The sequence below is a fragment of the Panthera uncia genome (genome assembly GCF_023721935.1).
Source record: "Panthera uncia isolate 11264 chromosome E2 unlocalized genomic scaffold, Puncia_PCG_1.0 HiC_scaffold_19, whole genome shotgun sequence".
Classification (NCBI taxonomy): Eukaryota; Metazoa; Chordata; class Mammalia; order Carnivora; family Felidae; genus Panthera; species Panthera uncia.
In genome coordinates this window covers 30,790,061-30,817,405 of record NW_026057588.1, presented here as the reverse complement: position 1 = coordinate 30,817,405, position 27,345 = coordinate 30,790,061, and the positions used below count along the sequence as shown (strand labels likewise).

The 27,345-nt window shown below is 42.1% G+C and overlaps 1 long non-coding RNA gene across 1 annotated transcript in view; it reads left to right on the top strand.

Annotated features, from left to right (window-relative positions):
- The window catches only part of LOC125915957 (uncharacterized), a 135,185-nt gene extending 110,686 nt beyond the window's left edge, over nt 1-24,499 (top strand). Inside the window, exons 2-3 of the long non-coding RNA XR_007455802.1 lie at nt 15,313-15,429; nt 24,069-24,499. This is a non-coding gene — a long non-coding RNA (uncharacterized LOC125915957). The remainder of the gene's footprint in view (nt 1-15,312; nt 15,430-24,068) is intronic.
- Nucleotides 24,500-27,345: the final 2,846 nt, after the last annotated feature.

Below are 27,345 nucleotides of genomic sequence, written 5' to 3'. Positions count from 1 at the left end.
TAAGGTCTATTCATTCTTCAGGGGAGAGGCAATTCAAATTCATCACATGGAACCAGCAGAACACCATTCCACTGGCTACCACAGGGAAGGAGAGGTCCTCTTGTTTCCAATTCCATGTATTCTCTCCTCTTTCACTGCTCAGCCAACTCATGCCTAAGTAGCCCAGAGACCTGGTCTATGGTACCCAGCTCCACAGGAGACTCTAAGAAAATGATCCCTGTCCTCTGCAAACACACACACACACACACACACACACACACACACACACACACGCACACACATATTGTCTGAAGTTTACTGGGTTGTCTGGGGAGATAGTGAAAGCCAAAGTTATGACCCTCCGCAGAAGGACCAAGGATTCCTTGCAGGAAGTGTCTAGAACAACCAGACGTGGGAAAGAAGGATGCTGGCTTCAGTGGTCTCCCTCTCTTGAGTTCATATGACTTCAGGCATATCCACACCCTTGTGGTCGGTCTGGGTAGTAGGGATCTTATAGGGTCTCTGCCCTGTGGAGATGGACAGGAGCAAGGCAAGACCTTCCCTCTGAACATGAGGGGACCATCAGATTATCTGGCTATCTGTAAGTGTGTGTGTGTGTGTGTGTGTGTGTGTGTGTGTGTGTGTGCATGCGCGCGCACGTGTTTTAAAGGAGGCACAGCGCCCCCCTGAGCCCAGCATGTTAGTTGCAGGAGAGGTCAGAGAAGGTCCCCAGGCTATGAGGCCCAGCCATGCTCCCTTATAGAGAGTGTCCCATTGGAGTCCTTTGAGGCTGTGCTGAGTTGATTAGTGTCCTCTAAAACTTCATGTCCACCTGGGTCCTAAGAATGTGACCTTATTTGGAAATGGTGTTTTTGCAGATGTAATTAGTTAAGATAAATTCATATTGGATTAGGGATTAGGGTGGGACCTAATCCCATGACTGGTGTCTTTTAAGAAGAGGGAAATTTGCTCAGAAGAAAACATAGAGACAGAGGGAAGAAGGCCATGTGAAGACAGAGGCAGAGATTGGAGTGTTGCAGCTATAAACTAACCAATGTCAAGGATTTCTGGCAACCACCAGAAGCTAGGAAGAGGCAAGGAAAGATTCTTCCCTAGATCTTTCAGAGGCACCTGACCCTGTCAACACCTTGATTTTGGACTTCTAGACTTTAGAGATGTGAGAGAAAAAAATTTCTGTTTTAAGCCACTCAGTCTGTGGTGCTTTGTTATGGCAAGTCCTGGGACACTAATAGAGTCCAAACTTTGATTCTTCTTGTAACTCTGACTATAGCCTTAACCCATGCTTCTCCCACTCTCTCCTGAGCTCTGATTCATTTCACTGGAAGCCCATACAGATATAAATCTGCCTCCCCCAAATCCCTCTTCCAGTGGAGAAAGGCACCCAGTTGCCTGTGGATCAGCTAGCACCGTATCATGGCTCTTTGAACATAAATGAAAAGAGGGACTATCTTGTCTCCACTCTGCTCCCCACTTTGCCCTCATCCTTGCAGGTTTAGGTAAAATCTCAGGGTTCATATAGACCTTCAAGATCCCTGGTCCACACTGACTGCTTGACTTCTCTTGGCAATATCCTCAGCAAGAGGTCATGCTGCCTCCTGTTTGGGACCTTCTTGGATCTTTGTAATGTCATATTGCTCCTTCTTTCTTCCTCTTTCCTTTCCACAAATATTCACTGATTACTTATGCAGTTAACAGACTCAGTCTCCTCCCGCCCATGAGGTTTATATTCCAGTGGAGATTTAATACTGGAAAACTCTTCCTTTGCTGGGCCCTGATCTGCCACCAAAGCAAGGCTGTTCTTAGTCTAGCTAGGTGGGGATTGTGGTGGTGAACACCACAACACTCCCTTTGAGTCTGGTCACATCTTGTTTTCACATCTAGATTGATGCAGGTTTCAGGCAAGGGAAAGACTACTGAAATGGCATCTGCCTCCCCTCTTGTCAGCCTGAATTGCTGTAATTGTTCTAAAATCCATTTCATAAGGCAATTGGTGTTTAAACACTGTAACCACAAGAGATTGGCAACTTCCATGTTTTAGTTATCCCCAAATCAAATTAAGTATCTATGTGTATACTGGAGGGAATCATCACTTTTATTATGTGAGACAGACATTGTCATATCGTTTTGAGTTTATTAGCACACATATATTTGAAAAAATGCAATTTACATGATGTAAATTATACAATATGGTCTACTAATTAAATGGAAGGTTTCAATATACTATATCTTTTATTATATGAGATAAAATATTTGGCAAGTGTATCAAATTCATTGAACAATCTGAAGACATTTCATGGATGTTTAAAGCTGACAAGAACCTTAGTAATTAACTAGGCTTCTCTGATTTTTATGACAGAGGAAACCAAAGTAGAAAGAACTAAACTAACTTGTTACACAAATAGAAATTGATTGGCAACTCAAACTCAGATCTCTGGGCATCTTCCCAGCAGCCTAGTGAGATGGATTCCACTTTGTAAATGAAGTTGCTGAAGTTCTTGAGAAGTGAGGACTTAACTGGTTGGCCAGGATCATGTGGCTGGTGTTTCTATATATGTGAGGTGGACTATGCTTGTTTTTTGAGATATCCACCTTAATCTCAGCTGGATAGAGACTATTTAACATGTGTTTCGTTTTTACTTTAAAGTTGTATGGTGGGAATTGGTCTTCCATTGATGACAGAACTCAGTGGAGAGGGGACCAAACTGACTGTGAGTAGGTCTTCTCTCCACTGCCTAATGTAGTCAAGATGGGTCCTTCATTTGCTCTCAACAGGATGGGCCAAGTGCTCAGAGAAACTCTCAGGGTTAATGGGGTCCCTTAGCAGGAAACTAGCTCAAGGAACCCATCCTCACGAAGGAGGTCCTAGAGATTATGAGGAATTCAGTTTGTATTATGCTGCTGGTCCAGAAACCAGTTGCCAGAGCTTTGTCCCAAGACCTCTGCTGCAAGGACAAGGCTATAGCTCCTTCCAGCTTCTGATTTGGCTCCCTCAAGCTTCCAGACTGGTGATCATACATGGTTGCCAGAACAGTGACTGAGAGGGTTGAAATGGGGGTAAGTCCATGGATGGTTCTAGGAAAGTTTGGTACTTAACATAGGTGAGGCAGTGAAGTGGCCAATTCATTTACTTATTTGATTTATCCATTCAACAAATGTGTACTGAGTGTTTGCCGTGTACCATTCATTCATGCTTCAGGATGCTGCTAGATAACTGCAGTGAACAGACAAGATCTCTGCTCTCATGAGCTCCAATTCTAAAAGAGGAGACAGAAAATAAGCAAGGAAACATTTTCATGTACAATATATTATCACAAAGTGGTATATGCTATGAAGAAATGCCAAGCACAGTGGAAGTATAGAGATTAATGAGATGCACAGGTTTAGATGGGATGTTCAGACACCTTTTAAGAGGGCAAAGTCAGACAGAGAGCTGAATCAAGTGAGAAAGCAAACTGTAGGTATATTTGGGGGAATGACATTCTAGGCATAGCAAACTGGATGTGTACCGAGAGAAAAGGATGCTTGCTGTGCCAAGGAATAGCAGAGACACATGTGGCTGGAGAGGGGTAAGCTGGGACAGAGGCAGTAGGAGCAAGGAGCAGAAGCACAGCCTTATTGTGAGCAAAATGGGGAGCCGTTGGAGGATTTTGAGCAGATTCTCTGGCTGTTGCATGGAAAAGAGACCTCCGGGGGCAAGATGAGAAATGAACATCAGCCTAGGATGCTCTGAAGGCATCCTGTGGGTTAGTGGCTGGATGAGTAGAAGTAGTTGTAAGATATTTGGAGGATCTTGTTTTGTGTGAAGAGATAAAACCATTTTCCCTGCTCCATCCTGACAGTTTTCTTCCAATAACTTTTGACATCCACCTCTTCTCTGAAGCCTCCCTGGGTAGGACAGGAGAGAATCAATGGCTTCCCACTCCCTGTGCTCCCTTTGTTCTTCCCCACGGTGGGCGGAAGGAGTACCAGGCAAGGGGTTAGGAAACCTTAATTCTGTTCCAGTCCTTTTATACCTGGCCCATGAACTTGGGTACATCAATCACCATTTCTGAGCCTTCATTTCAGCACTCTTAAAATTAGTCTTATCTTCTCTTTGTTTCTTACCCCAGGAGACGGTTGTTAGTGTCAAAGGAGCTAATGTGAGCATAAGGATTTTATAAACAATTAAGAAGTAAGCAAATGAAGGGGCGCCTGGGTGGCTCAGTCAGTTAAGTGTCCAATTCTTGGTTTCAGCTCAGGTCATGATCTCATGGTTAGTGAGTTCGAGCCCCAAGTCAGGCTCTGCATTGACAGTATGGAGCCTGCTTGGGATTTTCTCTCTCCCTCTCTCTCTCCCCCTCCCTGCCTCAAAAAAATAAATAAGCCTTACAAAAAAAGTAAGCACGTGTAAAGGACTTTGGTCTTTTGTTTATTTTATCTGTATCCTGGCTATTCAGAAATAACCTTATCACGTGATAACTCGATGGTGAAAACAGTTACAAGTTATAGTCTCAGTGAAGCAAACTAACAACTAAATAACTAACTGTGAACTAGTTAAACAGAGTCTTTTAAGAACATGGAGATAAGAAAAAGTGTGTTGATGGGAGTTTGGTATTTTTTCTTTAAGTTTTAGAGAATTCAGCTCCAACTCCCCCAAACCTCCCAATCTCTGGGGGTAGATGGAATCAGTGCTATTCAGAACAATGGTCTTCACTACCCATCATCGAACCAGTATTCCTTTACAATCCCTGAGCTCTGTTAAGTGAGGAAGGAAAGTGATCTTGACTTTATCTTACAGAATCTCAGTAAAGTTTGGAAAGGAAAGCGACTTTATGCCATCTTCCATGTTAGAATTTGTTATTTGTCCACAATTCTTCCTTCTCTGTGTCCTGGCCATGGCTTTTGTGTGGCTCTAGAGTATTTCCCTGACCCTTCAAGTTGGGGTTTGGTCATATGACTTGCTTTGGCCAGTTGGGATGTGGATGGATTTTTGAGACTGTGAGAGGCATGGTAAGTTTCTGCCAGCCCTCTTGGAGCTTCTGTTCTACATTTAAGAATAACATGCCGTAGCCCTGTAGGAAGACACACAGAGCAGATCTGAACCATCCCAGCCTGTGGGTCCAGTCTAGTTTCTTGAGCCCAGCTAAGCTTCCCCGAGAATGGCCAACTCCAGCTGACCCATGAGTAGAAAATAAATACTTATTGTTGTAACCTAGTAAGATTTTAGGATTGTTTGACATTCAACATTATTACAGCAAAATCTGACTCATACCTTCTGAGATGACAGAAAGCTCTGTTAACCACATTAGCCTGTTCCAAGCTATTTTGATTCCTTGAGGTTACTCTAAGCTGTGTGAGAAGCTTCTCAGGCTTCTGTGGCTTTATCTTATCTATTCACATCAATGAACTTTTACTCCATAGAATAGTTTTAAAGAGCAATCTCCATGCCTTTTCACAAGGCAGCGCCTCAACCAGAATCAGTCCCATGTTGATACCAAACTAAAAGCTTTAAAGTTAAGATGACCAATAGAATGTTTGGAGATGGAAGGCCAGACTGCAAGTGTATCAGGCCCTTATGGATTCAAACAAGAAATAGATCAAGGCAGTCCAATAAAGAAAGACCATAGAAAATGACCTACAACTGCAATGTCACCTTCCTGTTTGAAGAGTGACTCAGATCAAAAGCTTTGAGACTGGGTGAATCTGGAAATAACTTACCTCTTGTCAGAAATTACCATTAGCTATTGGTTTAAACAGTGAAATTTGAATCTCCAGCCCCTGTATGTCTGGCTATGCCTACCTGATGGAGGACCTAGTGGGTCCTCTAGCTTATTAGAACTGGATAGCTTCCCACAGAACTGACAGTGCAGGGAGAATGTAATGTGCCAGCCTGAAGGCATTGGAGATCCCTGGACCAGTCACCTTGGAATTCTCTGGTCTCCAGGACAACTGAGTCATAAATCCCGGGCATTTCAGAGCTGGAAGGGGCTTAAAGATCGTCTGCCAACTCCCTGTCCTGATGCTTGAGATCCTTAAAAACATCTGAGAAAAGTCAGGTATCCATTGCACTGAGAAAAACATATTCCTTTTCAAGGCTACATATATCATCTTTGGATAACATCCTGTGCTATGGAATGAATGTTTTTGTCCTCTAAAATTCATGTTAAAGCCCTAATCCCAGTGTGGTATTTCCAGATGGGGTCTTTGGGAGATAATTAGGTTTGAATGAGGTCATGGGGGTGGGGCCCTCATTATGGTATTAGTACCTGCATAAGAAAAGACAGGAGATATTTTCCCCTCTCTCCTCTGCTCTCCACCATGAACATATAATGAGAGAAGATAGCCCTCTGCAAAGAGGAAGTGGGCTCTCACCAGACACCAGATCTGTCAGCACCTTGACCTTGGGCTTCCCAGCTTCCAGAACTGTGAGAAATAAATGTTGTGGGTATTTCCCCCCCAATCCACCCAGTCTATGGTAATTTGTTATAGCAGCCCAAATGGACTAAGATACTCTGGTTGTGGATCAGTTCTCTCTTCTACCAAGATAATCTCTGTCTTACTCTCATTTGCTCATTCTCTCTTCACGTTTTTGAAGGCTTAGAATAGGAGTTGGCAAACTTGCTGCAAAGAGTCTAAATATTTTAAGCTTCGTGGACCATTCGATCTCTGTCACTACTACTCAACTCTGCCATGTAGCAAGCGAAAGTAGTCATCAATATGTAAATGAGTGGGCATGGCTGTGTTCCAATAAAACTCTATTTAGAAACACAGAAATTTGATGGGGCACCTGGGTGGCTCAGTCAGTTCAGCGTCCGGCTTCAGCTCAGGTCATGATCTCACGGTCTGTGGGTTCGAGCCCCGTGTTGGGCTCTGTGCTGACAGCGCAGAGCCTGGAGCCTGCTTCAGATTCTGTCTCCCTCTCTCTCTGCCCCTCCCCTGCTCATGCTCTGTCTCTCTCTCTCTCTGTTAAAAATAAACAAACATTTAAAAAAATTAAAAAACACACAGAAATTTGAATATAATTAGATTTTTACCTTGCACTAGATATTACTCTTCTTTTGATTTTTTCCCAACTAGTTAAAAATGTAAAAAACCATTCTTATCTTGTGGGCTGTACAAAAACAGGCGGGGGCTGATTTGGTCTGCAGGCTATAGTTTGCCAGCTCCTAGCAAAGATTTTTCCTCTTCTTCAAGACAGCCTTTCAATTACAAATAATTTCTGCTCCATCCTGGACACTTATCCAATAAGTACTGAGCACTCACTATGGGCTAGGGAGCAAGTTTGCATCAGGTGCTGGGGATACGCATCTGAAAATGACATGGTCCCCACCCCAAGGGGACTGGGTAGAGGCACTTTCTAATTGGACCTTCACAGCAGTCCTTTGTGGCACATGCTGTTATCATACAGAAGAGGAAATTAAGGCCAGAAAGGGTAAATAATTTGCCCAAGGTCTAAGAAGTGACGTAGCTTGGACTGGAACCCAGGCAATCTGGGTTCAGTGTCTGCCCTGCTGTCCCATCTCTGCATGGAAATCGAGACAGGCAGCTATATTTTACACATCTCTTTTGGGCTGAGCACTTTGCTCCTAATGTCTCAATCCAAATGACGTCTTAGGAGGTAAACGTTAGCATTCAAATTTTACAGATGAGACTTATACAAGGCAGTGACTTGCCTGAGGCTATGCAGAGCCTTGAGCATTCCCCACATCCTGTCTGTCTGTCTGTCTGTCTGTCTGTTCTTAGCCCCCCACCAAGGGATAGGAGAGAAAAGGACTCAGAGCTGCCCTCATAACACATATAGTCCTGGTAGGAGACAGATTTACCCAACCCGCCATTAACTTTTGACATTTAGGATCCCTCACTAAGGTATGGAAGACAAAGTGTGCTCATTTCTGTGGCTTCATCCTATGCAGAGACTGGAGAACCCTGGGTGCTGGTGCCTGATGGGTGGATGTTGGGATTTAAAAAGAAGGAGAAGGCATTATAAAAGGGTTATGGACTCTTGCTACATAAAGTGTGGTCCCCAAATCAACAGCACTGACACCATCCAGGTGTACAATCTTCTGAAGGGTCATCCCCTGCAATGTGACAGTCATTCCAGGGCACAGAGCTCTTTCTTGGGTGCCACTGGCCATGCTGAGCTGAGCTTGGTCCTTCCCCACCCTTTCCTTTCTCCTTCACTTGCCCTATAACTTGGGGCAAGTTCTAAACCTTCTCTGGGCCTTAGTTTCTCTTTTGTAAAATGCCCAGATCACTGTTCTTTTCAATCCTGACTGTTCTGTTGTTACTGGGGAATTTTAAAATATTTTAATTCTGATGTCCAGGGCCTACAGCCAGAAATTCTGATTTAACAGGTCCTGGGTGAGGCCCAGGAATCAGTGCTATTTAAGATCCCCAAGCGGTTATATCGTACAGCCAGTGTTGAAAACCGAGAAGCCAGATCCCTGATTCTCAAATATCTGGATGCGTCGGCGTTACCTGGGTGCTTCTTAAGGATTCAGATGCCCAGGCCCACCCAGCACTTCTGAGCCAGAATTTCCCAGTGAGCGGCCCTGGGGCTGGGCATGAGTGTGTTTAACAAGCTCCCAAGATGATGCTCACAGGAAAGCTTGAGAACTCCTGGAATCAATGGCCTCCGAGGTCTCTTTCAGCTCTGACTCTGAGATTCCCCCAGTCAATGATTCTGTTCTTTCTCCCTGTGCTGGCATCGCCTGCTGGCAATGAGCAGAGGCATCATCAGCTTGTAAGCAAAGCTCCAGTGCCCCCTGAGAATGCAGCCAGCTGGCAACAGTGGAGAAAAGCGATAAACACATTTGACTTTTCTTTATCAGCTGTGCCATGTACATGATGTGCAAGAAGACTGGGTCTCTGTGTCAAGGCCGTCTGAGGCCTTGTGTTAGGACCAAGGACAGGCCTGGGCCCTGCTCTGTTTGCCTGCTCCCTGCTTTGGCCCCAGAGTGGGTACTAGTGACAGGCTGCTACTGCCTAGATGCCAGTCCCCAATCCACTTGAAAGAGGAAAATGAGCCTTAGAGTAGATGCGAATTTTCTCACCTTTCTTTGCCTTTCCGGGTCAACCCCCTTGGTAGGCTAGATCAATACCTTGACTCCCAGGAGGATCCATGGCTGGAATGAGGAACCCAGAGCCAGGCTTAGAACAAGCTCTAGGACAGGGCTCTGACCTTGCCCTGGCTCAGGGAGGCCATTCTGGAGTCTCCATTCCTTTATGTAACATGTGGCGATTTAATGGCAGTGAAATTTATTGTGGGTAATGGAGTGTCAAGCTCCTTATTGCTAATGGATGATTTCAAACGTGGAGAAGGATTTATTAAATAACTCAAGCATACGCCTCCAAGAGACGATTACTGTGAGTAAAAACAATTATGTAGTTAAACAAGGAGGAAAGAAATTTTAAATTCATCTTTTTAAAGTTCTCTAAATCGGTTTAAATGTGTGATTTTAGAAGATGGGGGGGGATTAGTTTCAACAAATTACTCATCAAGTTTTTTTTTGTTTTTTTTTTTCCCTTCAATTCCACAGAAACCAATTGCCCTATTTGGCTGCCATTTAAAGAGGTTACAGATTGGTGTTTGGAGAGAAAAAAAAATAAGAGAGTGGGACCTAGTTTGGTAACTTCCTGCAGTTCCCAGGTTCAGATTTCCTTGGTGTATAAGTGGCTCTCACCCTGAAATGGAAGGAAGGAGTCAAGGAGGCAGCAGGAACTGTCATGCAAAGAGAAGGATCAGAGATGTCTTCCTGATACTAGACAAGGGCCTTAGAGCTGGGAGGACTTTGGTTTTTTTATTTTTTTATTTTTTATTATTATTATTGTTTTTAATATATGAAATTTACTGTCAAATTGGTTTCCATACAACACCCAGTGCTCATCCCAAAAGGTGCCCTCCTCAATACCCATCACCCACCCTGCCCTCCCTCCCACCCCCCATCAACCCTCAGTTTGTTCTCAGTTTTTAACAGTCTCTTATGCTTTGGCTCTCGCTGGGAGGACTTTGGAGGACCAGTTTCATTGTGCAGATGGAGAGGCTGAGGCCCAGAGAGGGAAAGTGACTTTGTGAAGATCACACAGCTCGGAGATCGCAAGGCTAGAAGCCAGAGTGCCCCACTGGTCTCTCTGTAAAATGGGATTATAAATAGTGACCTCACAGGGCTGTCTGGAAGGAGACAGGAAACAGGAGGGAAAGTGCTGTGGGAAGTGTACACGTTTAGTACCCAGAAGGGGCTGTTTAAGGGGGAAGGATTGGCTGTGAACCTCTGTGGTGGTTCATTTTGGTGAAGGGCTTGCCCCTCGGTCGCTTCAGACATTCTGCAGCCAGGACCACAGCTGGCTGAGGTCCTTGGCCTCCTTTCTCTCCCACTGCGCCGAGGAAAGGCACAGGCAACCACAGTCCCCTGACATTTTCTTTGAGATGGTGACAGCTGGTAGGACTTTTGACTAAAGGCATAAAGAGCAAGCAGGGAAAAAAAATAAGTTACTGTGTTAAAAAGTGGTTTAAAAATGTGCTCTGCCATCTGTTTGGCCACAGTGGCTTTTTGGGGTGGGTGGGGAGAGGGACAGAAACCTTCCCCTCTCCCATTCCTGGGTCTTTCTGTGGTCAGGGCACATATAAGAAACTTGATCAAGTCTGCAAGTTTTGTTTTCCATGTTTCCTTCTTTCTGCTCCATTCTGTTCCTGACGCAGGCCCTCAGTTCTGCTTCCCGAAAAGACATTTCCTTAATTGCCCCAATTGCTAACGAAGTCCACCCTCTGCCAAAGCCCTGCACTCAAGAGGCACGGTTTTTTGGTTTGGCCTTTTGCTGAGTCTGGTCCTAGTGTAGAGAAATGGGATTTGAAAAGACAGGTATTTAAGCTCTGCTCTACCTTGCAGTATTACAGCCTTTGTATTTACGCAGGTTTTCCCTCATGTCCTAAAGCTTTTTACTTTTCTCCTGCTGATATTTCTTACTGAGTTTGTCAGAAGCATTTTTCAGGTTCTGTTTTCTCCTTTTGTGAATAGGGTTATAAAATGCATATTCTAATTAGCCATTGCTGTGTAATACGAAAGTTATTAATCTTGTGCATGGATTTTTATATCTATCGCCTCAATGAATTCGTATTTGATTATAATCACCCTTTGGTTTCTGTGGATTTTTTAGGTAAATGGTTATATTGACTGCAAATACTAACAGTTTTATCTCTTTCTGTTCAGTGTTACATTTCTTATTTCCTTCTCTTGTTTTTCTCCATGGGCAGGCCCATGCTACAATATTGAAAAGTAGCAATGATCATGGGCATCCTTGCTTTGATCTTGACTATGATGGGATTACTTCTGGTAATTTACCATTAACTATGATGTGTGCTGTGGGTCAATAGTAGAAAACATTATCAAGTCAAGTCAAGTTGTTGTTGTTGTTGTTTTTAATCAGAAATGGGTACTGAATTCTATTAAACTTTAGCATCAATTGAGATGATCTGCTGAGATGATTTCAATCTAGTCAGAAACATAGATGATGTTCAGATGTTGAACCATTCTTGTATTTCTGCTCATAATGCAGTACTGGTTCTGATTTTCTAATACCTTACTTAGGATTTTTGTATCTTTGCTCATAAATGATATCGGCTTGTGTTTTTTTTTTTTTCCTTTTGTCTGTGTTTTCCTTGTCCAGTTTTGGAATTGGGTTATGTTAGTCACATAAAATGAATTGGGTGGTTTCTATTTTCTATGCCCTGGAGTATGTATTGCATGGAATTTTGGATTTCCTGAATGTTTGGTGGGATGTTCAAGACTGTAAACTTTTTTGCTTTGTGCATCTTAGCAGGATAGAGCTTTAGTTATGATTTCAATTTGTCCTATGATTATTAGTCTTACTTGATTTTCTTCTTTTTGAGCCAATTGTGATTTATTGTTCTCCAGAAAACTATCCAATCCCCCTAGATTTTCAAATGCTTTGGTATAAAATTCTCTTTACTTTAAAGTATGTGTTATCGTTTCTGTCTCATTTCTTATTCTTCTCTTTAAAGTTCATTTATTTATTTTGAGAGAGAGAGAGTGAGCATGTGAGCTGGGGAGGGGCAGAGAGAAAGAGGGAGAGAGAATCCCAAGCAGGCTCCACACTGTCAGCGCAGAGCGCGGTGCAGGGCTTGATCTCATGAACCGTGAGATTAGTCAGGACCTGAGCCAAACTCAAGAGTCTGACACTTAACCGGCTGAGCCACCTAAGCATCCCACATTTCCCATTCTTAACATTGTATTTTTCTGTCCCTCTCTCCCATCATACCCTTGCCATAGACTATTCTAGTTTATTGGTATTTTCAAAGAATCAACTTTTAGTTTTATTAATCTACACTATTGCTGTGTTTCCTACTTTGTTAATCCTGCATTTTATCTTTATTAGCATTTCCCCAAATTTCATTGTTTTAATTTTTTTAACTTCTTGAAAAGCTTAGTTACTCTCCTTTTAACATTTTTTCTTTTTTCTGAGAACTTTAAGACTATAAGTTTCCCTGCATTAGGTATATGCCTCAGAATTTTGATATATGGACTCTCCTTGTCATTAATTTCTAAACAATAATATTAATTTTACTTAACTAAGAATTACTTAAAAGAAATTTAACATTTTCAGATGCAGAGGAATTTTTTGGCTATTTCTTTGTTATTAACTTTAAATTTTACTGCATTTTGGCCTGAAAGTAACTTGCTTGACTTCTTTGTTATGGGATTTGTTGAGATTTCCTTTGTGACCTAATACAGAAGTTAATTTTTAATGTCCCACGTGTGACAGAAAATAATGAGCAGTCTTTTATTAACATCTATGTCTATTAAATCATGTTTTAAAATTATAGTATATATGCTATTCACATCCTCTCTGTACTTGATCTATATAGCTACTTGATCTAAGTGAGTGCTGAAAGCTAACTAACAAAATCTCTTATGATGATTGTGAATTATCACTTCTCCTTGTTCATCTTTTAATTTTTGCTTTATGTATTAAAACTATGTTATTGAGTGCATAAAAGTTTATGGCTGATATATCTTTTCTGTAGAATTTATATTTTATCTGTGTAAAATGTCTCTTAGCCCAGTCCCTTTCATTGTTCTTTGCCTTGATTTTTATTTTGTTTAATATTATTACTACTCTACCTACATTGTTTTTATTACTATTTGCATGGCATAGCTATTTCCATTCTCTTATTTTTAACTTCCAACCGTCATTTTGCTTTTGTATAGTTTACAAGCAGCGTATACCAGGCTTTTATTTTTTAAACCTAGTTTAAGAGTTTCTTTCATCTGGGGTGCCTGCATGGCTCAGTCAGTTGAGTGTCCAACTCTTGATTTCAGATTAGGTCATAACCCCAGGGTCATGGGATCAAGCCCCACATTGGACTCCATGCTAAGCAAGGAGCCTGCTTATGATTCTCTCTCTCTCTCTCTCTCTCTCTCTCTCTCTCTCTCTTTTCCTCTCTCTCCCTCCCTCTGCCCCTCTCCCCTGCTCATATGCTCATGCTCTCTCTCTCTCTCAAATAAAAACATTAAATTTTTAAAAAAGAGTTTCTTTCATTAAATAGGGATTTAAACCAGTCATACTTATTGATATTATTGATATAGTTGGATTTACTCCTGTAATTTTTTTCCCTTTTTTTAATCATGAACTCTTGCTTTACCCCCCTTTATCTCTCCTGCTCGCTTTCTTTCTTTCTTTCTTTCTTTCTTTCTTTCTTTCTTTTTGGTTGGAGGGTGACTTTTTTGAGTGACTTTTTGTTTTCATTTTCTTCTCTAGTGGTTTGAAGTTATTTATTCTATTTGTATACTTCCAATAAATTATTGTAATACATCAGTGCTTTTTTAAAGAGACATACTGATATCTGGAAATCAATCACTATCTAGATCCTCCCAGTGAAAAATACTAAAACCTTTTACTTTTTTCATTACTTGATTTCTCTTACTACTCTTTCTTTCTCCTTTCTTATACTTACCATGTTGATATAATTCGGTATTCTAGTTACAAAATATTAATTATTTTGTTTTAATATAATCATGTATTTCAATTAGTAAAATCTTAATTTCTTTAGTTGTTTTCTCTTGTTTGTTGTTTTGTTTTGTTTTCCTTAACATTAATTCTTATAGCCCGTGTTTTTCTCTTTGATTCATTTTTTCATTTTATACTGTTTTATCCTGTCTAAGAATTCTTTCTGGAATGTTTGACAATATCTTTATTTTCCCCTTTTACTTCAAAGATAGTTTTACAGGGCATCAAATTCTAGGTTAAAAATAAATTGTTTCAGATATCCGAGATTATTATTGTTCTATTGTCTATTGCCATCTATGGTCCCAGGATGAATTTTGATGATGCTTGATTCTCATTTCTTTGCAAGGAATCAGTTCTGTCTGTATGGAGGAATTTTCTCTTCTGTGTAAAATTTTCCACATGATACCTAAATGTAGATCTTTTTAAATTTAACTAGCTTAGCACTTGATGGACTTTTAAATATGGAGACTTTCATGTTTTTTTCAGGAGTTTTTTTCCCACATCTTACTTGAGCATTTCTTTTCCATTCTCACTATACCCTCTTTCTAGTCTCCTATTACATGGATTTTGTCACTGTTTTGATTCATTCTCCATTTCCCTTAATTTTTTCCTCTTTATCTCTGTTGCTTTCTATGCTTTGCTCTGGGTCAAGTCCTTTGTTCAATCTTGAAGTTTAGTAATCTGCTCTTTAGGTGTGTCTATCCTGATACTCCACCCATATATTGAGGTTTTTATTTCAATCCTAAAATGTGTCATATCCAAGACCTCTCACTGATTATCTTATATGTTTACAAATACCTGCTCACATGAAAATACTAATTAAACTTTTCTAAAAGCTTTTTCTATTTGTTTTATTGATTCTTTCCATGGGTTTTAGTTCTTCAGGTTGTTATTTAGTTCTTTTTGTTAAATTTAGCTCCTCAGATTGTTAAATTTGGTACTTTTCTTTCATGGTGTTGATTTTTTTTTCAAGACCATTTACCCTATCAGTCATCCTTGGGTCCTCCTGCTGACTTCGGTGCCACAAAGCTGCTTTCCCAACTTGTTTGCAAAAATTCTTTCCTTTGTGCAACTGGGATGTGGTTTTCTTCTTCAGTTTTCCCTGTCTGCCTTGCTTTTTTCAGGGATTTTTAATAATCTTTGGTCCACAGGGGGCACCTCTTCTTTTGTTGCAACACTGTTTGGGATTTTTATTATTATTTCTTCTTCTTATATATATTATTTATTATTAACTTATTTATATTGTTGTCATCAGCTATTATTGTTATTGTTATCATTATTATTATTTCTTCCCCTTTTTTTTCCTAGGAGTCTAGGGTAAGAAGGAGAATGTAGAGCTCTGCATAGTTCACAATTGTTACCTGACCTCTTAAGCTTTTTATATGTTGAAGACTGATGTTTTACATCAAGACTCCAAAGGTGAAGGTGAGTTGCGCAACTACACTTAACCAAAGTTGGGTCTGCCCTCTGGGTCTGGCTGACAGCTGCACTGATAGACTCGGGGTCCACAGCAGTGTCCTTCCACCAGGAATTCCTTCTGTGTTTGTTTTCCATTGTTGGGACGTTTTCCTGCCTCACGTCTGGCTGGAAAACCCATGAAGTTGGACAAGGTTTCCATTTGCTGGCCAGCCGTGAATAATGAGTATGGGGGAAGAACTGGACTTGAAGCACTAGCCTTCCTGGTGTCTGGCACGAGGGAATGTGGTGGACATTGTGTTGCACCCCCCAGATTCCCCTTCTGGAATAAAGAACCTAGCTGTTGGCCTAGCTGTAGTTTCCCTAGCTGTTGGCCATGTCTCTGGAATACAGATGTCAGCTGTCAGCCCTTTAGGGGTTGCCTCAGATAAAGAGAGTGACTTTGCTTCATGCCACATCTTCCCACAGGAAGCCAGTGACCCTGTTGCCCGGCCTTCTTGCCCCAACTCAGGTGGTTCTGAAGGATCATCTCATTTTCAGAATTCCCCACACTTCCACTGATACTACATCATAGCTCTGTGTCTCCCTGGGCCCACTCTGCCTCCTTCCCTTCATCCCATGGGTGTTGATCTCAAGAGGACTCTAATAAACCTCCTGTATGCTAACTTCATGTCAGAGTCTGCTTCCTGGGGATTCTGACCTAGGACCAAGAATTTACTGGAAATTACTACATCTATCAGAGGAAAGCTGATGTTTAGTTACAGAAATGCTTTAACCTGCCCTGGGCTTAGGTAGATGAGTTATGTAAGGACAAACACGGGAAATCAGAAAGCAAAGGAAACAACGGCCTCTTAAGCATGCCTGATTTGCCCACCCAAATCTGCTCCTTCTACAGCTTTTCCCAACTTAGAAAATGGTGACATCTTTTCAGTTGCTCAAGATGAAATCTTGGGTTCTTTTCTGATCTTGATCTCTAACACCACATTCACAACCCATCAGGGAATCCTCAGCTTTACCACCACAACTGGTCCCAAATCTGCTTCTTCCTTACCACCCAGAATGACAACCCCCGGTCCCAGTCCCCACTCCTTTGGATTACCGTGATTGCCTCCCAATGTGACCCTCAACCTCAATCTTTTGCCTCTGCAGTTTGTTCTCAACACAGCCAAAGGGATCTTTTAAACCAAAGTCCAATCATGTGTTTCCTTGGTTCAAAGCTTTCTGGTGCTTGCCGTCTCATTTGAAGCAAAACCCTAAGTCTTTCCATGGTCCCTGTCAGGGCCCACCAGAGAAACAGAATCAGTAGGATCCGGATAGATACAGATGATGGGTATAAAGAGGAGATTTATTATAGGAATTGGCTCATGTGGTTATGGAGGCTGAGAAGTCCACAGTCTGCCATATGTAAGCTAGAGAACCAGGAAAGCCTGTAGTATGATTTAGTCCAAGGCTGAAGGCCTGAGGCCTAGGAGGCCACTGGTGTAAATCCCAAAATCCTGAGAACCAGGAGCTCCATCCAACATCCCAGGAGCTTCACTGTCTGAGAACAGGAGAAGATGGTCATTTCAGCTCGAGAAGAGAGAGAGGAAATTTGCCCTTACTTCATCATTTTGTTCTGTTTGAGCCCTCCATGGATTGGATAATGCCCATCCACACTGGTGATGGCAGGTCTTTTTCACTTAGTCTGCTGAATCAAATGTTAATCACTTCCAGAAACACCTTCACAGACACACTCAGAACTAGTGTCAATACAGTCAAATTGACACGCAAAATTAATCATCACAGCCTTCTAGGCCCTACCCCCACACTGTCTTGCTGCCCTTTTCAGCCTTCTCTGTGCCAAACCTGTCCCTGACTCAGGGCCTTTGCACTTGCAGTTTCTTCTGCTGGAAAGGCCCAGATATTTTTCTCATGGCTCTCTAATTACCTTTTTCACTTCCCTGATTGTATTAGTCTGTTCAGGTTGCTGTACCAGAATATTGCAGACTGGGTGGCTTATGAACGACAGAAATTTACTTGTCAAGTTCTGGAGGCTGGAAGTCCGAGATCAGGGTGCCTACATGGTTGGGTGAAGGCCCTTGTTCAGGTCGTAGACTTGTCTTCCTTACTGGACAGAAGGGCGAGGGAGCTCTGTGGGGCCGCTACACTCTTAGTATCATTATTTTGAGGATTAGGATTTCAACGTATGAATTTTTTTAACGTTTATTTTTGAGAGTGTGAGAGAGAGAGAGAGAGAACAGAGAGAGAGGGAGACACAGAATCCAAAGCAGGCTCCAGGTTCCGAGCTATCAGCACAGAGCCAGATGTGGGGCTCAAACTCATGAGCCCTGAGATCATGACCTGAGCTAAAGTCAGATGCTTAACCGACTAAGCCACCCAGGTGCCCATAATTTCAACATATGAATTTGATGGTGGTGGGGGAGGGCACACAATTATTCAGACCATAGCACTGATCAAATGTCATCTTCTTTGTGAGACCTTCCTTGACCACCAGCACATGACCCCAACCTCCTTTCCCTACAACCCCAACTTGCCCTGCCCTGCTTATTTTTCTCATGGCACTTACTGCCATATGATTAATTCACTTGTTTACTTATTTATCATCTAACCCTTTCCTCAATAGAATGGAAGCTTCATGAGGGGTGTTTGTTTACTTCTTTATCCCCAACACCTACAACAGTGCTTGGCATGGAGTAAATGCTTAATAAGTACTTGTTGAATAAATGAAATCTTAGTTACCTGGCTGTTTGGAGATGTCTCTAGTGGGAAAACTGCATAAGCACGGGTTGTATTCCTTGTTCTGCTGCTTACTTGTCTAATGAGCTTCCCCAAGCCCCTTTTCCTCTCTGAAAGCTGAGGAGGCAGGATAAGAGGGTCATCCAGAATCCCTTCCCAAGTCTGATCTTTTTTAAAGCTGTGATTTTTTTTTTAAAGCAAACAACCAGCTGTGGCAAAGAAGAGATCAGAATCCTCTCATGTGGTTTTTCTCACTTGGAGATGGGGAGAGGGAGCATTGAGAAAGTTGGGGTTCAGGCCGTGGTGTGCTGTGTAGTTGGAGATAGTTATGTTTTATTTTTTTCTGATTTACACTTTCTCCTTCCCTATAACCCTCCTCCCCAAGGAGATATTATTGCAGCTATGCTTCTATTGCTTGAGTGACTTCCACATGAAGCCTGGCTCCAGGATCCTTCTCTGTGTCATCCTACCTGAAGGAGTAGCTCCAAGGTGCTTGACTCCTTTTTTTCATCTTAAACTTCCTGCCCCTCATGTGTGTTCTGTGACTTGTTTTGGCCTCATGTCAGGCGGAGTGAATGTCCCTGCCTTTTGATCTGGTCAATGGGATGTGAGCAGATGTGGCACCATCAGTGGCTTGAAATAAGCTTGGACTATGGACTTGTCTTTGTGAGCTTCTTCCACCAACATAAGAGAAACACACCCTGGCTAGCCCAGTGGTCCAGGAAGGATGGAGGGATACCCAGAGCAGACCTGAACCAAACCCAAGGCTGGGAACCAAACTCAGCTGAGCCGACCAACCCACATATGCATGAGTGAGCATAAATTATTGTTGTAAACCACTGAGTAGTGGGGTGGTTTCTTACATGGCATTATTGTGGTAATAGCTGACTGATACCAGTCTTAACAAAACCCAGCCCAGGGTACTCACTCTTCCAGAAAATATTCCCTTAACGCAGATTTGGCCAACAGTAAGAATTTCAGGTATGTTTCAAGTCAGTGGGGTCACTCGTTTGTGGGGAATGAGAGAGGGACTGTAGCAGAAAGAAGGGAATGGGAGCAGCCAATATTGCTCAGTTGTACCATCTGATGAGTCTGAAAACAGGAAGAGCAAGGATGGAAAGGATTTATAGAGAAGCTGGTATGATGAGGCTGGTATTGGCATTGTGTCTTGGGGCTTCTTCCTCAAGGCCTCCCTCCAGGTCATGGGGCTATTAACCCTGTCCATGGCCTGAAAGGTAGTCTGACCTAGGGCTCCTGGGTATTTCACACTGGAGCAGCAGGGCACTGCTATTCTGGCAGTGGAGATTATGCCTTCCACGTGGACATTGTGGACATTTAGAATCAAGTCTTGTTAAAATATCCTGATTTGCATATTAAGAAAGTCAATAGAGAAGCTACTTTTTTTTTTTTCTTCTTACCCATTGAAAAGATGAGCCTTAAGGAGACTTTACTGCAACTATGTTTTTAGGGCTTAAGTGAATTCCAAATGCTACTGTAAATTCCATTTATTATTTATACAGCTTCAGCTCCCTTGAGAAGCTGAGTGCCTTACAGGAAGGAAGGAGAGATCAAATCCATGTGGAATGGAGAGGTCTTAGGGGGTCAGACTGTGTGGCAAAGGGACAGGGTCTGTGGTGTTGATGGAGGTGTCTGTAGGGAGATGGGTCAGGAACCTGGTTGAGTAGCAGTGGGATCAAGATGGACAGAGCTAGGAGAGTCTCTAAGATCATCTGGGCCTAGGATGTTTTGCTAACTTTTCTGGTTCTGAGAATCATGAGTTACTTGTTAAAAATACAGATGTCCAGATACCTCCCTTGGAGATTCCATTTTAGCAGTTCAGAAGTAGGGTCCAAATATACATACTCTTAAGAAGGAGACCAGGTGATTTTGACAACTAAGCATGTGTGGAAAATAGCGATCTATCAAGATGCCTGTTTCATAAATGAATAAGTTGAGACTCACGTAGGGGTCTTGCTCCAGATCCCAAAGGCCCAGTGAATGCTAGAGTTGATGTAGGACAAGGTCTCTGAGACTTGAATGGCATGGTTTAGTATGGCCAATTTACAGCCACTCTGAGACTGGCAGTATAGTCTGCAGGTTTGCTAGTCTTTTGATTCTCTGACTTTTGTTGCTCATTTTCTCTTTAAGAGTAGCTGAAGGCAGGAGTCATGGAGCCAGAACCCAGTTCAAATCCTATCTTTACTTCTAACTGCTGTGCCACCTTGGGCACATTGTTTAACTTCTCTGAGCCACTGGTATGATCACTAAATGAGATAATGTACCTATGCATAGCAGATGCTCAATAAATATTATTGCCTACAGAGTGCCAGGCCCTATTCCAAGCACCATAATAACCAGCATAACTCATTTAATAATTTTTTTTATTAATCCCATTATAAAATTAAGTGATGAACACAGAATGAGACTGGCTTGTTCAAAATCATGCATATAGCAGGTGAGGGGCAGGAGGAGATTCGAACTCAAGCAGTCTGTAGTTGTCCTTTCCTCTGAGGGCTGGCCCAAGTCACTCTTACTCAGTACGCCCCTGGTGTAAGTAGACAGAAGTGCCCGATGAACTCAATTGAGATTTAAAAGGCAGGACAAGAAATGCACTTCAAGTGTGCTTGAGGGTGGGGCAGTTGGAGAGGGACGTCCAGAGGCCTTGGGGGAGAAATGCCTGTACTCCCAGAAGGTTGGGCAGGGGCTCCAGAACCAATTCCTGGGTGATAAAGACTGATCTCAGGCCAAGTAATTAGTATTGAAATGCGCAGAAGCCGGGAAGTTTCCTCTCATTGTCGGCCGCAATAGAGAAAAATCCAGACTGAACTGGCTGCTTCCATTAGAAGTGATGTAACGAGCCGGCTTTGGCCTAGTTTTCTTAAAGCGCGGCCCCCTGGCTCTCCCACACCCTTCTTTCTGGATCTGCAAGTGACAGCTACCGCCATCTAGCGGTCCAAGCGGCACTGCACAGGCACCAGGAAAGAATGGTTGGTTCTGGATCGCAAGGATTTAAAAGATGACTCTGGCCTGACTTAAAGATAAGAGCCCCTGATCTTGGTAGGGAGCTTTATTCTGCTCAAAGCACGTTGGCGATTTTTACTTCGTTAAGTCTTCTCAACAATCCAGGGAAGTAGGCAGGGACCATTGACTCCATTTTATGGACGAGGCAGCAAGTCCCTATAGGGGAGGGGTCTTTCTTAACAGCTGCATTGCCAGCTATTAATGGAACTAGGACTGGGACCCACGTCTTCACGACTCCAGTTTATTGGATGAGAAGTGACACATAGAGGCTGTCAGGTCCCTTGAAGTCACTTTGGACAGGGGAACAGAAGATAATTCTTCCTGGAGGTCCTAGGTACTTCTCAACATGGAGTGTGGGGGGGGGGGAGGCATGGGGCTCCTCTTCATCTCAGTGACTTATGAGAATTTTCTCTGGAATGAGCATTAAGGGTGGATATCTGGGCTGATAGTTTTCACACGGGAGGTTTTGAGAAAAGATGAATACTACCTTTCCAGCTCTAGACCCTAGTGCAAGACACCTGGATCTTGTCTAGTCCGGGGCCCTTGTAGTAAAGATGAGGAAGCCAACACACTGAGAGGGGGAGTGACTAGGCTGCCATCACACAGTGGCAACACCGTGATTAAGGACTTCCTCTCCAGCTGTTCTTTCGGGTTTCCATTCTCTGATGTAACAGCTGGAAATGCACCATTCCAGGCAGATATAACTGTTTTAGCCCAGAGTGAAAATCAGATTCCAGCGTCTTGCATGTCCTGCCACAAAGGGTGCAAAGGAAGAGAGGAGCCCCTGGACATTTATGTTTGTTTCATCATCTGTAACGTCAGCAGTTCTCAGACTTTTCACATTAAAGCATAGGCAGGACTTGAGTAGGTGGAGGGCATAAAAGTGGAGAGAGAGGTGGAAGCAGACAATCACCCTGCCCCAGGCAGCTCTGCAATGCCCAGGGGCACAGGAGAACACAGGCTGAAAGTCGAGGAAGGAATGTGTAAGGAGCACTGTGGAGTCCCAACACCTGGGCTCTGGTCCTTGCTCCGACACAGGCTGTGTGGTCTTGGGAGTCCGTTTCTCACTCTGCTCCTCTGCCGGTTTCCTCATTCATAAAATAGTCCAATCTTCCCACTTCCCAGGGCTGCTGAGAAGATCGAATGGAGGGAACAGGGGAATGGGTGTGAAATGTTTTATAGAAAGTCAAGTGCTATATTCTTCGAGGATTTCTTTTCTTTGTACTAAATTGAGGTAAAAAGTGTGTACAATAGAAATGCACAAGTCTTAAAATGTTCAGTTCTATGAGCTTGGACAGTTGTAATCAGCTGTGAAAACATTACCCAAAACAAGATAGAAAACATTTACACCAACCCAGAAAGTTCCCGTGGGCCCGTTTCCAGACAACCTTTCCCTCAGGCAAGTACTGTTGTGATTTCTATCATCTTAGCTCAGTTGTGCCTGTTCTAGAACATGGCATGGATGAAATCACACAGGATGTAATCTTTTATGCCTGACTTCTTTTCCCCACCATAATGTTTTTGAGTTTCATCCAAGTCGTTCTTTCCTTCAGTGCTAAATAGTATTCCTTCTGTATGGATGTACCTTTGTTTTTCTCTTTTCCCATGGAAAACATTTGAGTTACTTCTAGCTTGGGGGTATTATGATTACACCCACAATGAGCAGTCTCGCACATATCTTAAGTGCACATATGTATGCATTTCTGTTGAAATGGGAGTGGAATGTTGGAGCATATTATAAATGCTTAACTTTATTAGAAATTGCCACACAGATATCTAAGGTGGTGGCACCATTTCACATTCCCAACAGCAGCACTTGAGACTTCCAGTTAGTTCATAAACTCCACCTTGGTATTGTCAGTCTTTTTGACGATAACCATTCCGACGGGCATCCATACCTGTTCCAAATCTAAGGGGAAAGCATGCAGTCCTTCACCGTAAAGTATAATGTCAGCTGTAGGTTTTTTATAGCTACCCTTTATTACATTGAAGAAGATTCCTTCTAGTCCAGTTTCACTGAGACTTCATTATGAATTGGTGTTGAATTTTATCAAATACTTTTCCTGCATTAATTGATATACTCATGTGGAGTTTTTTTTTTTTTTCCTTTTAAAGTTTAACTATGGGAATTAACTACATTGATGGATTTTTCTAATATTTAACCAGCCTTGTATTTCTGCCTTAAATGTAACTTGGTTGTGTTTTTTCTTCTTTTATGTATTGCTGGATTTGGTGGCTATCATTTTGTCAAGAAATTTTGCTTCTATGTTCATGAAAGATATTAGTCTGTAGTTTTCTTTCTGTCACTATCTTTGTAAGTTCTTGGTCCCATGGTATTGCTGGCTTCATAAAATGCATGGGGGATATGTTCCCTTCACTTCATTTTTTCTGGAAGAGATTGTGTAGAATTAGTGTTATTTCTTTTTTATTTTGTAGAATTTGTCAGTGAAACCACGGAGCCTGGAAATTTTTTTCTTGAAAGATTTTAAACTACAAATTCAATTTCTCTAGTATTTGTAGGACAATTTAGGTTGTCTTTTTCACCTTGAGTGATTTTGTTTTTTTGTGCTTTTCTAGGAAATGTTCGATTTAATCTAAGTTATGGAATGTACATGTATTGGTGTGTTTGTGGTATTTCCTTATTATTCTTTTTAGTGACTACAGGATCTGTGATGATATTCCCTTTTTCATTTTTGATGATAATTTGTGTCTTTTTTTGTGATTCTTGCTACACACATTTCTATTTTATTGATTATTTAAGAAAAGAACAACTTTTGGCTTGATTTATTTTCTCTGTTATCTTTCTGTTTTCAATTTTCTTCACTCTGTATTAACTTTATTGTTTTCTTTCTTCTCGTTGCTTTGGTTTTATTTTGTTCTTCTTTTAATAGGTTCTTGTGGAAGTTTAAACTACTGATTTGAGACCTTTCTTCTTTACTAATGTAAGTACTCAATACAGATCTTCCTTGACTTACAATGGGGTTATGTCCCAATAAACCCATTGTAAGTTGAAAATATCATGTCAAAAATTCATTCAATACATCTAACTTACCAAACATCATAGTTTAGCCCAGTCTACCTTAAATGTGAACAGAGCATTTACATTAGCCTATAGTTGGGAAAGATTATCTCATCCAAAACCTATTTTATAACAACGTTTTGAATATTTAATGTAATTTATTGAATAACATACTAAAAATTAAAAACAGAATGGCCATATGGATACAGAATGGTTGTAAGCATATCGGTTGATCACCCTCCTGATCATGTGGCTGACTGGGAGCTGTGGCTTACAAGAGAGTGTTGCCAGCCCTGGAAAAGATCAAAATTCAAAATTGAAAGTAAAGTTTTTGTTGAATGCATATCTCTTTTCCACCATTGTAAAGTTGAAAAATCATAAGTCAAACCATTATAAGCTGGGGACTGTATGTACTATAAATTTCCCTCTAAGCACTGCTTTAGATGCATCCCACACATTTTGATATGTTGTATTTTCATTTTCATTTGGTTCAAATATTTTCTAATTTCCTCTGAGACTTCCTTTTGGACCCATGAGTTATATAGAAGCATGTTGTTTAATATGCTAGTGTTTGAGGTTTTCCTCTTCTCTTTCTCTCATTCATTTCCAGCTTAATTCCATTATTGTTTGAGGGCACACTTTGTATGATTTCAATTATTTTTAATTTGTTAAAGTTTATTATTTTAAATGTTCATTTGTTTTTGAGAAAGAGGGGGGAGGGGCAGAGAGAGAGAGAGACAGAGAATCCAAAACAGGCTCTGTGCTGTCAGCGCAAAGCCCAGCATGGGGCTTGAACCTACAAACCGTGAGATCATAACCTGAGCTGAAATTGGACACTCAACTGACTGAGCCATCCAGGTGCCTCAAAGTTTATTTTATGGTCCAGGATATGGTCTATCTTGGTAAATATTTAATGTGCACTTGAAAAAGATGTGTATGATGCTTCTCTTTGAAAAGACAAGAAATCTGTAAATGTCAGTAAGATCTAATTTGTTGTTGGTGGTGTTCAATTCATCTGTATTTCCTTCTCATTTCCTGAGCCAGAACCCAAGAGCCTCTCCTAGAGCTCTGTAGGAGCTAATGCTCACTTCAGGGTTTGGCTGTGTTATGTTCAGGTCCAGGGATACCAGAGGGGGGAAAGGTGTCAGTGGTACTTTGAATCCTTGTCTTATTCCCCTTTCCACCTGTTATTACTTATTTCACAGAGTCCTCAGAATGCTCCATGCATTCTGTCTAGGTTTTAAAACGGACTTTTAGTGGGGGGATCTGAACTACCCCTGTACACTCTCAGTTCATCAGGCAAGAATGGGGGGCCCTCATTCTCAGTTCCATGTGCCCTACTCTAGCCAGTTAATGTATTCTACCCTAAGGCTACAACAATTAGTTGAGGAATGGCCATGTGACTCAAATTATGCAACAAGAGTTATTTCTGAGACTTTCATTGAAACCAGTGGGAACCAGAATCTCTTTCCACTGGAATTAACTGCTAGGAGAGAATCTTGTCAAGCTTGGGCAAAGTTTGCCTGAGAGCGAAAGAGCACATAGAGAGGGAGAGAGACAAATACCCAATTAGCTTACTTAAGCACCTAGATCCAGCCATTCCTGAAGCTAGTTGGGATCCCCATGTTCTGGACTTTTCAGCTATATGAGCCACAAGAAAAAGTTACCTTCTCTGTATTAATCTATATTAGTGTTCCTATCACTTAATACTAAAAGAATCTCAATACATATCTTAAGTTTCCTTTCAAACCACTTAAGTTCCTTAATCAAGATTTTAGGGACTCATTGTCCCCTTCAGCCCTCGGGTAGCATTCCCTTCCTTGAGCAAGCAAATAGCTGATTTCATAGTTGTCCAAACAGAAATGGTTGTCCTTAGAGAATCTCAGCATGAAAACTGGCCAGAGAAGCTGGGTCTCAGCACGGAGCCAGAGAGTGTGTGTGCATCTGTTGGCAAGATTAATGTGCAAGGCAGGCTGTGGGCCAGGGTTTATTTTTAATAATCAGAAGCCCTTCTTTCTTTTGCAAAATGCTACAGCTTCCTGTGACGAAAGAGAAAAGATCATTCACCCCTCCTTTTCTTTCACTCCCATGGAATCTAAATTTCTGAACATTTGGAGATGGCATAACTTATTCACCCCTGAGACTCAATATTTAAGAAGGAAAAAAAATGTGTGAGGGTGGAAAAAGACAGACGTTTTAAAGATGGGAAAAGGAATATTTGTTTCTCTATAGTGGTTTGCTGCATTTGCTTAGGTTCATCAGACACCCAAGTAATGGGGTAGGTAACATTTTTGGCATGTCGGTGAGCCAGGCTTGGTTGTCAGGATCATACAACTTGAGAACCACAGAGACCATGAACTTATAGCCCAAGATTTTCCTGGTGGAGGAAAAGAGAACCATTGAGGGAAAAGGATGTGCCCCAAATCACGTGGAAAATTAACAGTAGATTGGCATTATGTGCCAGTGTGGATTCCTCCGTGTGTCCCCAAACCTTCCCTTTGTAGCCTGCACAATACAGACCTCACTTACAACTTTCCCACATTACTGGAAGTGTCCCTTGTCGGGGGATTCCCAAGGTGTGGATATGCTTGGTTACCTTCCGCCTGTCTGTCACTGATCCATCTAGCAGTCCCCATGGGGGTCTGTCTGACATAGCTGAGTTTTATCAGGCAAGGTCTGAGGTGTGAAAAGTGCAACCAGAAGCATGTAACTTGCTTTGGGGAATGGAATGTGAGTAGAAGTGACATGTGTCACTTCAGGATGGAGGCCTTCAAGTAAGCCTGACTTACTGCTGTGTCATTCAGCCAAGGGGTTATTGAGGACCTGGTCTGTGCCATGCTCTGTGCTGGGAAGGCCCTGGGTGCACTGTCTGCCTCTGCTCTCCAGGAGCTCACAGCCCAGTGAGGGGGGGCAGGCACGGAAGCCGTTGTTACACTGGGTGATCGGGCTGGGTCAGTGCTATGCCCCAGTCAAGTGGGTCAGCAAAGAGAGCGGCCATTTCTGCTGGGAGGTGGGGGTCACAGGAGGCTTTTCCAGAAAACGCAGACCCTGAGTTGGATCTTGAAGGATGCATAAGATTCTTGAGGTAGGCAAGGCAGGTAAGGGAATTGCAGCGAGGGACCTAGCCCCTCCACTTTCCTCTTCTGTGG